Source organism: Acromyrmex echinatior, chromosome 12 (genome assembly GCF_024713525.1).
Source record: "Acromyrmex echinatior isolate Ae372 chromosome 12, ASM2471352v2, whole genome shotgun sequence".
NCBI lineage: Eukaryota > Metazoa > Arthropoda > Insecta > Hymenoptera > Formicidae > Acromyrmex > Acromyrmex echinatior.
In genome coordinates this window covers 7,425,107-7,437,924 of record NC_141863.1, presented here as the reverse complement: position 1 = coordinate 7,437,924, position 12,818 = coordinate 7,425,107, and the positions used below count along the sequence as shown (strand labels likewise).

The 12,818-nt window shown below is 30.7% G+C and overlaps 1 protein-coding gene and 1 long non-coding RNA gene across 13 annotated transcripts in view; one reads left to right on the top strand and one right to left on the bottom strand.

Moving 5' to 3' along the window:
* Fas1 (fasciclin 1 Fas1 domain-containing) overlaps nucleotides 1–12,818 on the bottom strand; it is a 380,082-nt gene that overhangs the window by 163,416 nt on the left and 203,848 nt on the right. The gene's annotated exons all lie outside the window — the stretch shown is intronic.
* LOC147907787 (uncharacterized) overlaps nucleotides 3,246–12,818 on the top strand; it is a 31,904-nt gene continuing 22,331 nt past the window's right edge. The window contains exons 1-2 of the long non-coding RNA XR_015547041.1: nucleotides 3,246–3,467; nucleotides 4,721–5,123. This is a non-coding gene — a long non-coding RNA (uncharacterized LOC147907787). The remainder of the gene's footprint in view (nucleotides 3,468–4,720; nucleotides 5,124–12,818) is intronic.

Below are 12,818 nucleotides of genomic sequence, written 5' to 3'. Positions count from 1 at the left end.
GATTAGAATCTATAAAATAGGCTAGAGATTAATAAAAGAAAGAAATGTTTCTTTTATTAATTGTTCCAAAGTTACGGTTAATTTTTTAACGGATCGTAACGAAAGATGCACAAAAACAAAAATTAACGAAATTATTAAACTGTATTAATTGCATTGAAAGCAGGAATTGCGACTTTTTTGCATGAGAGTATTCATATCAACGTTGCTTTTCTATGACTCGTGTGATACAAACAAGTAACCGTGTCGCATACTGCTCCTTTTCACATTTCTTTTTGAAACATATAATAATCGCAAAAAGTGCTAGGTATAATACGAAATGTTGTATTTTATGAATATTCACATAATACGATTACTAGTATGAATAATTATTCATAAAGTATAATACAACGTTTCGTATTGTATTAGACATTCTTCGCGAAAAAGATTTCAAAAAGTAATGTAAAAAAAAAGCCGCGACACGACTACGTTGTTTGTACGAGCTTCGGTAAGGGAATAATAACTGCGCGATAACTAGGCGTAAACATGACGCGCCGTTCCGTGCCACCTCGTACCATCCCCAACCGAAGGTCACGCGCCAACCGTCTAACTGTCGAAATACTAACGTTAACGCCTATTACAAAATCAGTAAAATAATCTATTCATTACGTTTTAATATTCTTCGATGAATATTACACGATGCTTTATTGTACGATTTACGTTTTATTTCGTTACGCACACAACTCATCTATACTTTAGGCCGGTATTCACAGTCAGGGCTTATATTCAAGACCGTCTTAAGTATAATTTTAAGAAGTCACGAATCAGAGATCCGTATTAACATCGTAAGACATTACTTAAGACAGTCTTGAAATAAGAACGGACTATGAATACACCGCCCTTAAATATCTAATTAATATACCTGTAAATGTGTAATACATGATATTTCTATTTATATCCATTATTATATTTAGTCCAAATTGTTTCATAATTTAAAAAATGTTTGCGTTTATCTTTACTTAAAGAATGTACATTATTAATCTTATTATTAATCTTTATTTGAACGTAAATCGTCAAAGAGAGTAATAAAGATTGAGATATAACTCTGGTACACACCTTAGTTTTGAGCAATATTACTATTTGAGTATCCTTATGTAATTAATTAACAGTTCGCGTTCGTGAATCTCTAATTTTCGTAGATTAATGCGCGAGCGCCTCACGCCACACGTCCGTCTTGCTGCGAAGTCGAGCGAATACCAAAGTGACGATCGACCACCGCGCCGCGCCCCCCTACGCCTTCGCCTCGCGACCCACCGCTTTTCGTCGCGCGCGACCCCCTTCCCCCCCCAGAGCTTTTCGCCGGATGCTATTTATAGCCTATTTAGGCGTTTGAAAAATATTGAACGGTTAGTACAATTATTCAAGTATTTTATATGATTTTGACAAACGGATATCGCCGTACATTTCGCGTTTTGCTTTGTGGCATCTCGGGCATAATCCTATATTACTTGCATGCTTCTCTTAAACGAATTAGTAATTATTCGCGTGAGATATTTTTGGTATTTTCAATAATTCTCAATTATCATAATTCTTTTTAATGATTCATACTTCAATAAAGATTGATAAAATATTATATATATGTTCTTTACATAAAGATAAGTGCAAATTTTCCTAATATCGTGAAACAATTTGTGCCGAATACAGCTTTAGCTAAGAGTACTAAACATCATCATCTTGTTAATCATTATTTAATTTTTCAGTTAATAAATTAATTTAAGACACTACTGTAACGCCGATCATGGCTCGAAAATAACATACGAATTATTTAAAATAAAAAATAGAAAATAAGGTTCAGAAACTTATTTAAAATATAAAACCGTAGTAATGTGTGCAAAATGCTTGTTTAAAATAAAAGATATAAAATAGTTTCCGGAAACTTATATAAAATATTAAATAAGAAATAAGTCAGAAGTGTATAGTTATTTAAAATAATGAATTAATACTAAATAACGCTTTTAATTTTTTTATTTAAATTACATACATTGATTTTCGTCGCTTTTGCAAGTAAATGAAAATTATTAAACGGTTCTTACATACATTTTGACATCTTTAGAAAGTATTTGTAAAGTTGGATATTTATAACAAATTGTATATAAATTGTTATAATTAAATATAATTAACAAAATAAGAAAACTGTATTTTTTTATACAAAAATGTAAAACTCCGAAGCAAAAATGTTTCATATATAATATATATAATAATATATGTTTTTAAACATGTACTTTATTCCAATTATAAAATGTTTTGAATGTCAATTTTAAGATAATTTTAAGATAATTAATTGTCAATTTTAAAACATATTTATCCTTTAAATATTTTTGCTTCGGAGTTTTACATTTTTGTATAAAAAAATACAGTTTTCTTATTTTGTTAATTATATTTAATTATAACAATTTATATACAATTTATAAATATCCAACTTTACAAATACTTTCTAAAGATGTCAAAATGTACGTAAGAACCGTTTAATAATTTTCATTTACTTGCAAAAGCGACGAAAATCAATGTATGTAATTTAAATAAAAAAATTAAAAGCGTTATTTAGTATTAATTCATTATTTTAAATAACTATACACTTCTGACATATTTCTTATTTAATATTTTATATAAGTTTCCGGAAACTATTTTATATCTTTTATTTTAAACAAGCATTTTGCACACATTACTACGGTTTTATATTTTAAATAAGTTTCTGAACCTTATTTTCTATTTTTTATTTTAAATAATTCGTATGTTATTTTCGAGCCATGATCGGCGTTACAGTAGTGTCTTAAATTAATTTATTAACTGAAAAATTAAATAATGATTAACAAGATGATGATGTTTAGTACTCTTAGCTAAAGCTGTATTCGGCACAAATTGTTTCACGATATTAGGAAAATTTGCACTTATCTTTATGTAAAGAACATATATATAATATTTTATCAATCTTTATTGAAGTATGAATCATTAAAAAGAATTATGATAATTGAGAATTATTGAAAATACCAAAAATATCTCACGCGAATAATTACTAATTCGTTTAAGAGAAGCATGCAAGTAATATAGGATTATGCCCGAGATGCCACAAAGCAAAACGCGAAATGTACGGCGATATCCGTTTGTCAAAATCATATAAAATACTTGAATAATTGTACTAACCGTTCAATATTTTTCAAACGCCTAAATAGGCTATAAATAGCATCCGGCGAAAAGCTCTGGGGGGGGAAGGGGGTCGCGCGCGACGAAAAGCGGTGGGTCGCGAGGCGAAGGCGTAGGGGGGCGCGGCGCGGTGGTCGATCGTCACTTTGGTATTCGCTCGACTTCGCAGCAAGACGGACGTGTGGCGTGAGGCGCTCGCGCATTAATCTACGAAAATTAGAGATTCACGAACGCGAACTGTTAATTAATTACATAAGGATACTCAAATAGTAATATTGCTCAAAACTAAGGTGTGTACCAGAGTTATATCTCAATCTTTATTACTCTCTTTGACGATTTACGTTCAAATAAAGATTAATAATAAGATTAATAATGTACATTCTTTAAGTAAAGATAAACGCAAACATTTTTTAAATTATGAAACAATTTGGACTAAATATAATAATGGATATAAATAGAAATATCATGTATTACACATTTACAGGTATATTAATTAGATATTTAAGGGCGGTGTATTCATAGTCCGTTCTTATTTCAAAACTGTCTTAAGTAATGTCTTACGATGTTAATACGGATCTCTGATTCGTGACTTCTTAAAATTATACTTAAGACGATCTTGAATATAAGCCCTGACTGTGAATACCGGCCTAAAGTATAGATGAGTTGTGTGCGTAACGAAATAAAACGTAAATCGTACAATAAAGCATCGTGTAATATTCATCGAAGAATATTAAAACGTAATGAATAGATTATTTTACTGATTTTGTAATAGGCGTTAACGTTAGTATTTCGACAGTTAGACGGTTGGCGCGTGACCTTCGGTTGGGGATGGTACGAGGTGGCACGGAACGGCGCGTCATGTTTACGCCTAGTTATCGCGCAGTTATTATTCCCTTACCGAAGCTCGTACAAACAACGTAGCCGTGTCGCGGCTTTTTTTTTACATTACTTTTTGAAATCTTTTTCGCGAAGAATGTCTAATACAATACGAAACGTTGTATTATACTTTATGAATAATTATTCATACTAGTAATCGTATTATGTGAATATTCATAAAATACAACATTTCGTATTATACCTAGCACTTTTTGCGATTATTATATGTTTCAAAAAGAAATGTGAAAAGGAGCAGTATGCGACACGGTTACTTGTTTGTATCACACGAGTCATAGAAAAGCAACGTTGATATGAATACTCTCATGCAAAAAAGTCGCAATTCCTGCTTTCAATGCAATTAATACAGTTTAATAATTTCGTTAATTTTTGTTTTTGTGCATCTTTCGTTACGATCCGTTAAAAAATTAACCGTAACTTTGGAACAATTAATAAAAGAAACATTTCTTCCTTTTATTAATCTCTAGCCTATTTTATAGATTCTAATCATATCTTACAGACATTATCTATGAATAAATAAAAGATTCAGCCCTTTTATCTGCTTTGACTTTTTCGCAATGATAACGGATTGCAGACGTGATATTCGTTTCTAAAAGTTAACCGATTGCAATAATAGCATAGTAATATAGCTATTTATTACATTTTTCAGATTATCTTCCCTCTCACGAGTACACCTTGACGTAGTGAGGGGGCTCAGTACCCAGAGGACATTTTACACGAAAAGAATGATTTTTCTCAAATATCTAAAAATTTTCGGATATGTCTGAATGTATATATCTAGATAAATTTTTAGATATTGAGTAAAATCATTTTCTTCGTGAAAAAAATCCAACGGGGAAGCTAACGTCGCCGATTTACTTGAAAATGAACGAACCGCAGCCGGTTCGTCGCGTCGCGCGTTTCGCGAGTGCCGTTCTAGTTATTGGACTCAAGTTATAGTCCGCGCGCGATTACAGTGTATTCGCGAGTGTTTTACGCGAGTGTCCTGTGCATATTCTGAGAGGAGGTGGAGGTCTGGGAGAGACATCGGGCACTGATGGAGCAACCTGGCGGTAAATATTATTTTTTATTTGTGTAATATTAACCTTTTTTCGCTAGTTTTCAAATCATTTTGTTTGACAATAATTTAAAAATGATTATTTTTAAATCATTGTTAAATAAAATGATTTAAATAATTCTATATTCTATAAAATAATTATATAAAGTAATTCTATAAAATAATTATACATTCTCTAAGGTAATTATACATTCTCTAAAATAATTATTGTATATATATTTTTTAAAGAAGATCTTACCGAAAATAAATTTGTATAAAATTTTTAAGTAATTTTTAAGTAACTCTCTTTTTACATAATTTAGATTTTAGATAAAAGGAGAGTTATTAAAAATTTAGAGAGAGAGAGAGAGAGAGAGATAAAGTACTATATTTTTCTAAAATAATTATATATGTTCTCTAAAGAAAATTTTAGCAAAAATAAATTTGTATAAAATTTAAATATTTTAAAATTTTTAACAAATTTATTTTTACTAAATTCTTTAAAGAATATATATAATTATTTTAGAATTATATATTTTAGAATTATTTTAGAATTATATATTTTATACAAAAATGTATAATTATTTTAGATAATATATAATTGTTTTGTATATCTAATTAAATAATGGGTTCAAAATTCAATGCTTACAAAAATTATATTTTCAAAATTGTATGATTGTTTTTCAGCAAACTGCATGCGTTCATATAGCAATTATTTTTTAAAGTAATGATTATTAGTTATTTTTTTACTCAGTTTTAATTTGCATTTTAATTTATTTGTTACAGATGTAATTTTTAAGTAATTCTCCTTTTACATATTTTAGACAAAAGGAGAGTTATTTAAAATTTAGAGAGAGATAAAATAATTATATATTTTTTCTAAAATAATTATATATATTCTCTAAAGATCTTAGTAAAAATAAATGTGTATAAAATTTAAATAATACTTTAAAATTTTATACAAATTTATTTTTACTAAGAAAATAATTGCTATATGAACGCATGCAGTTTGCTGAAAAATAATCATACAATTATGAAAATATTTATAATTTTTGTAAGCATTGAATTTTGAATCCATTATTTAATTATAGATATAAGATAATTATGTATTATCTAAAATAATTATACATTTTTTTATAAATATATAATTCTAAAATAATTATATATATTCTCTAAAGATCTTAGCAAAAATAGATTTGTATAAAATTTAAATAATACTTTAAAATTTTTATTTTAGATAATACATGATTGTTTTATATCTAATTAAATAATGGGTTGAAAATTCAATGTTTACAAAAATTATATTTTCGTAATTGTATGATTATTTTTCATGAATTATTTTTCATGAATTATATGATTATTTTGCATGAACGCATGCACATATAGCAATTAAATTGCACATACGCATATAGCAATTAAATTAGACGAATATTTATTCATTATCATCAATTTTTAATACGATTTTCTTATTCTTCCGAATGATTATATGTATACAATGAGTGCAAAAAATACACACACAACGGTGAGATATCTTTTAAAAGACTTTGTTTAAATAAACATTAATTGACAATTTATTAAGAAAAATAAAATACATATTTCTCAAAATTATTTTACTTAAACATTTGCATAATAATTAAAATTCATTTTTCATTTTTTTTTTAATAAGCGAAAATGGAAAATTGTATTATTAGGATGTACAACAGTATTTGTACAATCGAAAAATTTAGCTTCTAAGATCAGGAACATATGAAACTCATTTGTCTATTAGAACGTAATTATTGTATAAAATTGCTAATTAATATTGATTTTCTACAAATAAGATTTTCAATCATTTCTGCTATACAAATACTTTTTGCACTCACTGTAATTATATTTTTGTAAAATAAAGTTTTAAATTAAGGATTAATATACCTATCTTCTGGAACAATCTGTACATTATGACATTTTTGAAACGTAATGAGACATGGCGATTTTGAGTTCCCTTGGAGATCCGCAAATATCGTAAAAAACCACCCTCGGGTATTTCGAAATTTCTCGGCGCAGATGACTACATTTCCCACGAGAAACGCGATTCTCTTTCTCGGACTTATTTTCGTCCGAGATGAAAAGAAACTTGTGGCGATCATAGAACGTCGCGGGGTGTCCATGGATCCTTAAGGGATCTCAGCTGCCAACCGTTTTCCGACACGGAAATCAATCTCAACAGCTTCTCGTATCAATCTCCCATCGCACCTGAAGCACCCAATCACGTCGGCGTCTGGATGTCCTTCGTTGTTCGTCCATTTGGGAGGAAGTTCGCTTGAAAATCCTCGTGAGACATGAGAGACTATCCGATGACGTGAAGAACAATGTTTCCGCTTGAATCGTTCGTCCGGACGAGCGATGGATATATTGATTTCTAGATGAACCGATCATCGAACGAATTTTCTACCGTCCGGAAAAACCATTGCAAAAAAATCAGTCACTTAAAAATACATTTGTTTCACAAAATAAGAATCTTTCAGCTTTTCTCTTCGGAGATTTTAAAATATATGTTTAAAATACAAAATCGTTCATAAAGATCGATCTGAATACACGAATTACATAAATACGAATTAGTGTCCTGCAAGGAAAATATCATATCTAACTTATTGAATCTTTTGCTTAATAATCATCGATTGACACATGAGTTAAAGAAATTCAATGTGATCCTAGTAAGAACGTTATAACCAGCCATGACCATATTACGTAGTAAGAGGATTGGAAGCTCATTTTGCGCGAGATTCCATATCAAAGGCAATTACTAGATAATAGAATTTATCGTGAATACTCCATCAAAGGCAGCCACAAAATTCATTTGCAATATACGCTCGACATTTGGTAATGAAATCACATATTTAAGCCCATAAATTTGTTAAATTGTATAAATTAAACGAACGCGCTTTGTACGCTAAATACATATGTTTATAAATGATATTTTAAAAAATTGCACGTTTAGTTACTACTACATGTTTACTTTTTTGCAATCCTGCTTTGTTATGTTTTTACATGTCACACATAATTAGATACAAAGTAGTGACGTAAAAAATGGCCAGGCAATATTAATATGATAATTATTAATTTGTTCTACTTTGATTAAGTAGCTAATCGATGTGCTAATCCGCTGTGTGCAAAATTAATAAATCTCGACGTGGTGCACATGCGAATGAATGGAGCGTCATAATTTAAAATCGATGACGTCAGAGTTCGCGTATCACAAAATAGATTCGTAACATTACAAACTACGCTAATTAATGTCAACCGTCCGTAAATTGTGCTCTGCTGTATTTCGCAACTCTTCATTACGCTCAATTAAATTTTCGCGAATAAATCGTTGACAGCGTAAAAATATACACGTCGAAATGTATACCGTAATTTGAGATGAACATATGTTTTTTCTCGTGCATTCTCGCAATTTAAATTTAAATATGAAAAAAATATCCGTGAAACTTTTATATTACGTGTATTCAGGGAAACATTGTACAGAAAAGTTCTTTATTTACATGTATTTTTTTCTGTTTTTAAAAAATACGATTGAACAAATCGCAGCTTACGGCGATAAGCGCGATATTTCTTTAATAATCACAATTTATATGACACGAGCACGTATTTGCACGAAAGGGTTAAATCCGTCGCTACTCCATACGAGGAATAAACATATGTCACTACGTTACACGATTACACGTTATCTCGTGACAGGAAAAAGAGGTAGGGGGATCGTTTCATAAACGTAAATCCTGATAGAAGCCCCTATGCTCTGAACCTGACCCCTCTCACTTGTCGCCACCCACGTCATCCCGACAACCCTTCGCGAACGCGTTATTGCGATTGAGTGCAGCCAACTACCCTCGTGTCGATCCTCAAGCGTGTCAGAAACTACGACATTAATGCACGTTGTCACGCGTAATTATGAGTCAGAGCCGAGTAATCATGTGGCTGTAGCGTAGAAGCATGGTTGAGATTGTCGGAGAAGGATTGGGAAAGCAAGTATTACCATATCGTATTATCAGATAAAGTGAGAAACTTGAGACGTAATAATTATTTAGCAAAATTTTGATATAAATAGCGACGTTTCGAAATAATTTGATATTATTATAGCTAGCGCTCGACGTTATCGCGTGAATCTAATAATTTCCCCATTTAATTTTAGACGGATTTGCAAACGTGTCAAGGTGGAAGCGTTTATCATGTACATGTATACGCGCAGCATTGATGAGATTCCATGTATTCTGTCATGCGATAATTCCCAAAAACAGTAATGTACGAAAGTATCCGGGCTCCGATGTAAAATAGAGAGATAATCCTTACTATTCGTTATAACGCAGATATTATTGCCGTTCATTTACACGTCGAGGTATTTTTAATCGTTTTGTTAACTTCACATAGAATGACGCAATGTAGAATTCGAATTTGCATGTAATAAGCGTCAATAATTATTAACGGAATTAGGTATCACGTAAGCGACAGTTACATGGAAAGAACGCTTTGATTAAAGTGTCTAAAAATTTAGCTACATAAATATAGATTTCAAAATAATTTTGTTAGATCATAATAATTATGTTAGACCATCAAAATAATTATTATGTAGGATAGTCTTGATGATTATGTTGCAAAAAGTTTTGATATTCTAGCAATCGTCATTACACAATTATTTTAATGGTTCAACAAAATTCGTTTCAAATTTATATATTTAACTAAATTTTTTAATTCCGCCAAACTGTTCTTTCTGTATAGATATTACATAATGCTTTTCTAAATTCTTAAATTACATAAATGTCTCTTATATCCTTACATGGTTGTTATGCACTTTATTTATATTTTTTTATTGCGATACTATAAAATAATATTTTTATGACTTGATTATTTAGAGCGTAATAAAAAAGTGAATTTATATAATAAATTTTTATATTGTTTATACACACATATGTATAATGGATATATTGATCGGAGGAAAAGTTCTGCGGTATTTCATTAGCTCAAAATTATGTACAGAATACTTATATTCGTTGGAAAATTTTCGATTATTTGAAAGCTTAGTTTTTCTTAAAAGTTCGTTTTTAAAAAATGTTCCTACAACTTTTTGTTACCAAGTTACATGCGGATTAAATAAAAGAATATTTTCATTCTGATTGCTCATAATTCTGTTATAAATCATATTGCAATTAAAAAATCAGATTCTTAAAGATGAAATTTTCCTTCATCGAATGATACAATTATTAATTTTTTAACGTAGAATTATATATAAATTTGAACTAAAAATGACATTCCACTGTTCTTATAATTATTATGCAATGATTAAAAAAAAAGTAATGTCACATTATTATTAGATCAAATTTATATATATTCTATCTCTTTTAAATTAGCAATTATCACTCGATGTAGCAATGTTTCAGCTTTAAGAATATGTATTTTTATTACAGTAGGATGATGAATTTAATGAAGTTATGACCAATCAAAGTCAGAATGCTGTTTTTTACTTAATCCGCGAACAACTCAGGAACAAAAAATTAAAAAAAAACTTTAAAAAAAATATACGAGTGCATAAAAAAGGTGTTAAATACTTTTTAATAAAAAACGGATCTGAAATAAATAAAATTAGTCAAATATTTCATTTGCGCAAGAAACAAATATTTCATTACACAAGACACATAAGATAGACTGAAAGTGAGTAAAATTGTCAACTGGATTATAGTGAAGAAAAAACTTAGCATGTCCGGATTAAAACGCAATATGTTCTAGGACCAATATATTTTTATAGTACGAAAATTATTTGCAATGCAAATAAAATGATTGTTATAAACTTTTCCTCCGATCCAACACTTAGAAAAAAGATATAACCTTTTTCATATGAATCACACTTTATTTTCAATCAGCGAGTGAGTTAAGTTCCTCTTGCTGTACGCAAGTAATTCGCAATTGGCTTGGTTCGATTCCCCGATGCGTGGGCCCTTTTGGCTAATTTCAATTAGGGATAATTGATTGCTTTACACCCATCATTCCATACTCGGTCCATCCTCTTTGTCCATCCTCTTTGTCCGCACTCGGAGGACCATTTCGTGACGAAGACACTCATCCAAATCGCAAGACGAAGCGAGAGAAACACGTGGATGCGAAGAGAGAGAGAGAGAGAGAGAGAGAGAATACGATGAGAAGAGTAGGTGGAATACCTCCTTCAACAATCGAGGGTCCGAAGAGACGAGGAATGTAGGTGGAGAAGGGACCTAATCGCATGCGGTCCATCCCTATTCAACTACCATCGCAGTCAGCCACCATGAAGGATATCGCTCCTAATTGTTGGCCATCTATCACTCGATGATCGAGCGAGTACGGAAGGTGGAAGATTAAGATGTCCGGATCTAATTCGAGACGTTTTCTTATGATGCCTCGTGGAATTTAAGATCTTCGCATACGAATACAAGCGCTTTAAGAATGTAAACGTTCAAATACCCCAACCGTAGTTACTCCCCCGAGACGAGTTTCTATATCCGGCTGCGACACCCCCTTGTCGTCAAAGCCTGCGGCGCTCTCGCGATTGCAATGAAGAAAATGTTTGCGCGAAGGAAACAAGGAATTAAGGGGAGGGCGGTGCTGCTTTATGCGAAAACTCCCCTCTTCTCGCGTATGCAAGTCGCCTTAGGCGAGAAGAGAGAAGATTGCTCTGACTCGGCACGGTTGAATAAAATTTTATTCTGATAAAGGACGAAGAGAATTTTTAATATCTCTATATATCTAGATTATCGGAATAGTTCTGGGTTTTTGTAACTTGCATCTTCGATTATATTTGGACTTTGTCATTCTTGATAATCTTATACGGAAAAAAGATTTTGCTAAAATATCTAGAAATTTAGCTAAATCTTAAAATGAATTCCTAAACGTCAAAAAATTATATAAGATACTCAAACTAGTTAGAATGCCTTTTTTTTTGTTTTTTTCTGAATTTCCTACTTTACATAAAAAGACGTTCCTACAATTCAATTGTCATAATTCAATGCAGAAGTCTGGTTAGAGTGTCAAAATCTTTTGCAACATTGCTCATCTTGAGCTTACTATAACTATTTTCATGGTCGAACAAAATTATTTCTCCGTCTCGAAAAATCAAGAGTCTTAGGTTTAAATTCTGACTGAAATAATATATTTATCACAATAAATTATATATTTACAAGTTTTAAGATCTTGTTAGCTTCACTATTAAAAAATGGAACATCCATCTAATTTGAAATATTAATTTCAGCTTTGTAATGAATCTGATAAACCTTATCGGTTTAGAACTGAAATAACATACTTGTAAAAATTTGCATTCAGTATTATTAAGTATTAAGATTCAAGACTTTGATCGAAAATAGTATTATTTTTATTAATTAAAAATTATTTTTAAATTTGTATCTAGTTAAATTTTGGATATTTCAGCAAAATCTTTCCGTATATAAGGCAACGTTATATCTGTTATATCTCTCAAACGCTCATTTCATTTATCTTCTTAATCCTTCTGCTTCATTCAAAGTATATCGGAGATTTTATTTATATTGCCAACCGTTATTGCCGCTATGCGCCATCGGGACGCGCGGAAGAGGGTTGGCGGTCTTCATTAGGTCTCCTTCGCGTCTAATCCAACTTGAATGCCGGCGTCGGTGGGATGAAGGCAGAGTCGTGCTTTCCGCACGGTATCCCTGGGTATTTTGTAGTTATCCTAAAC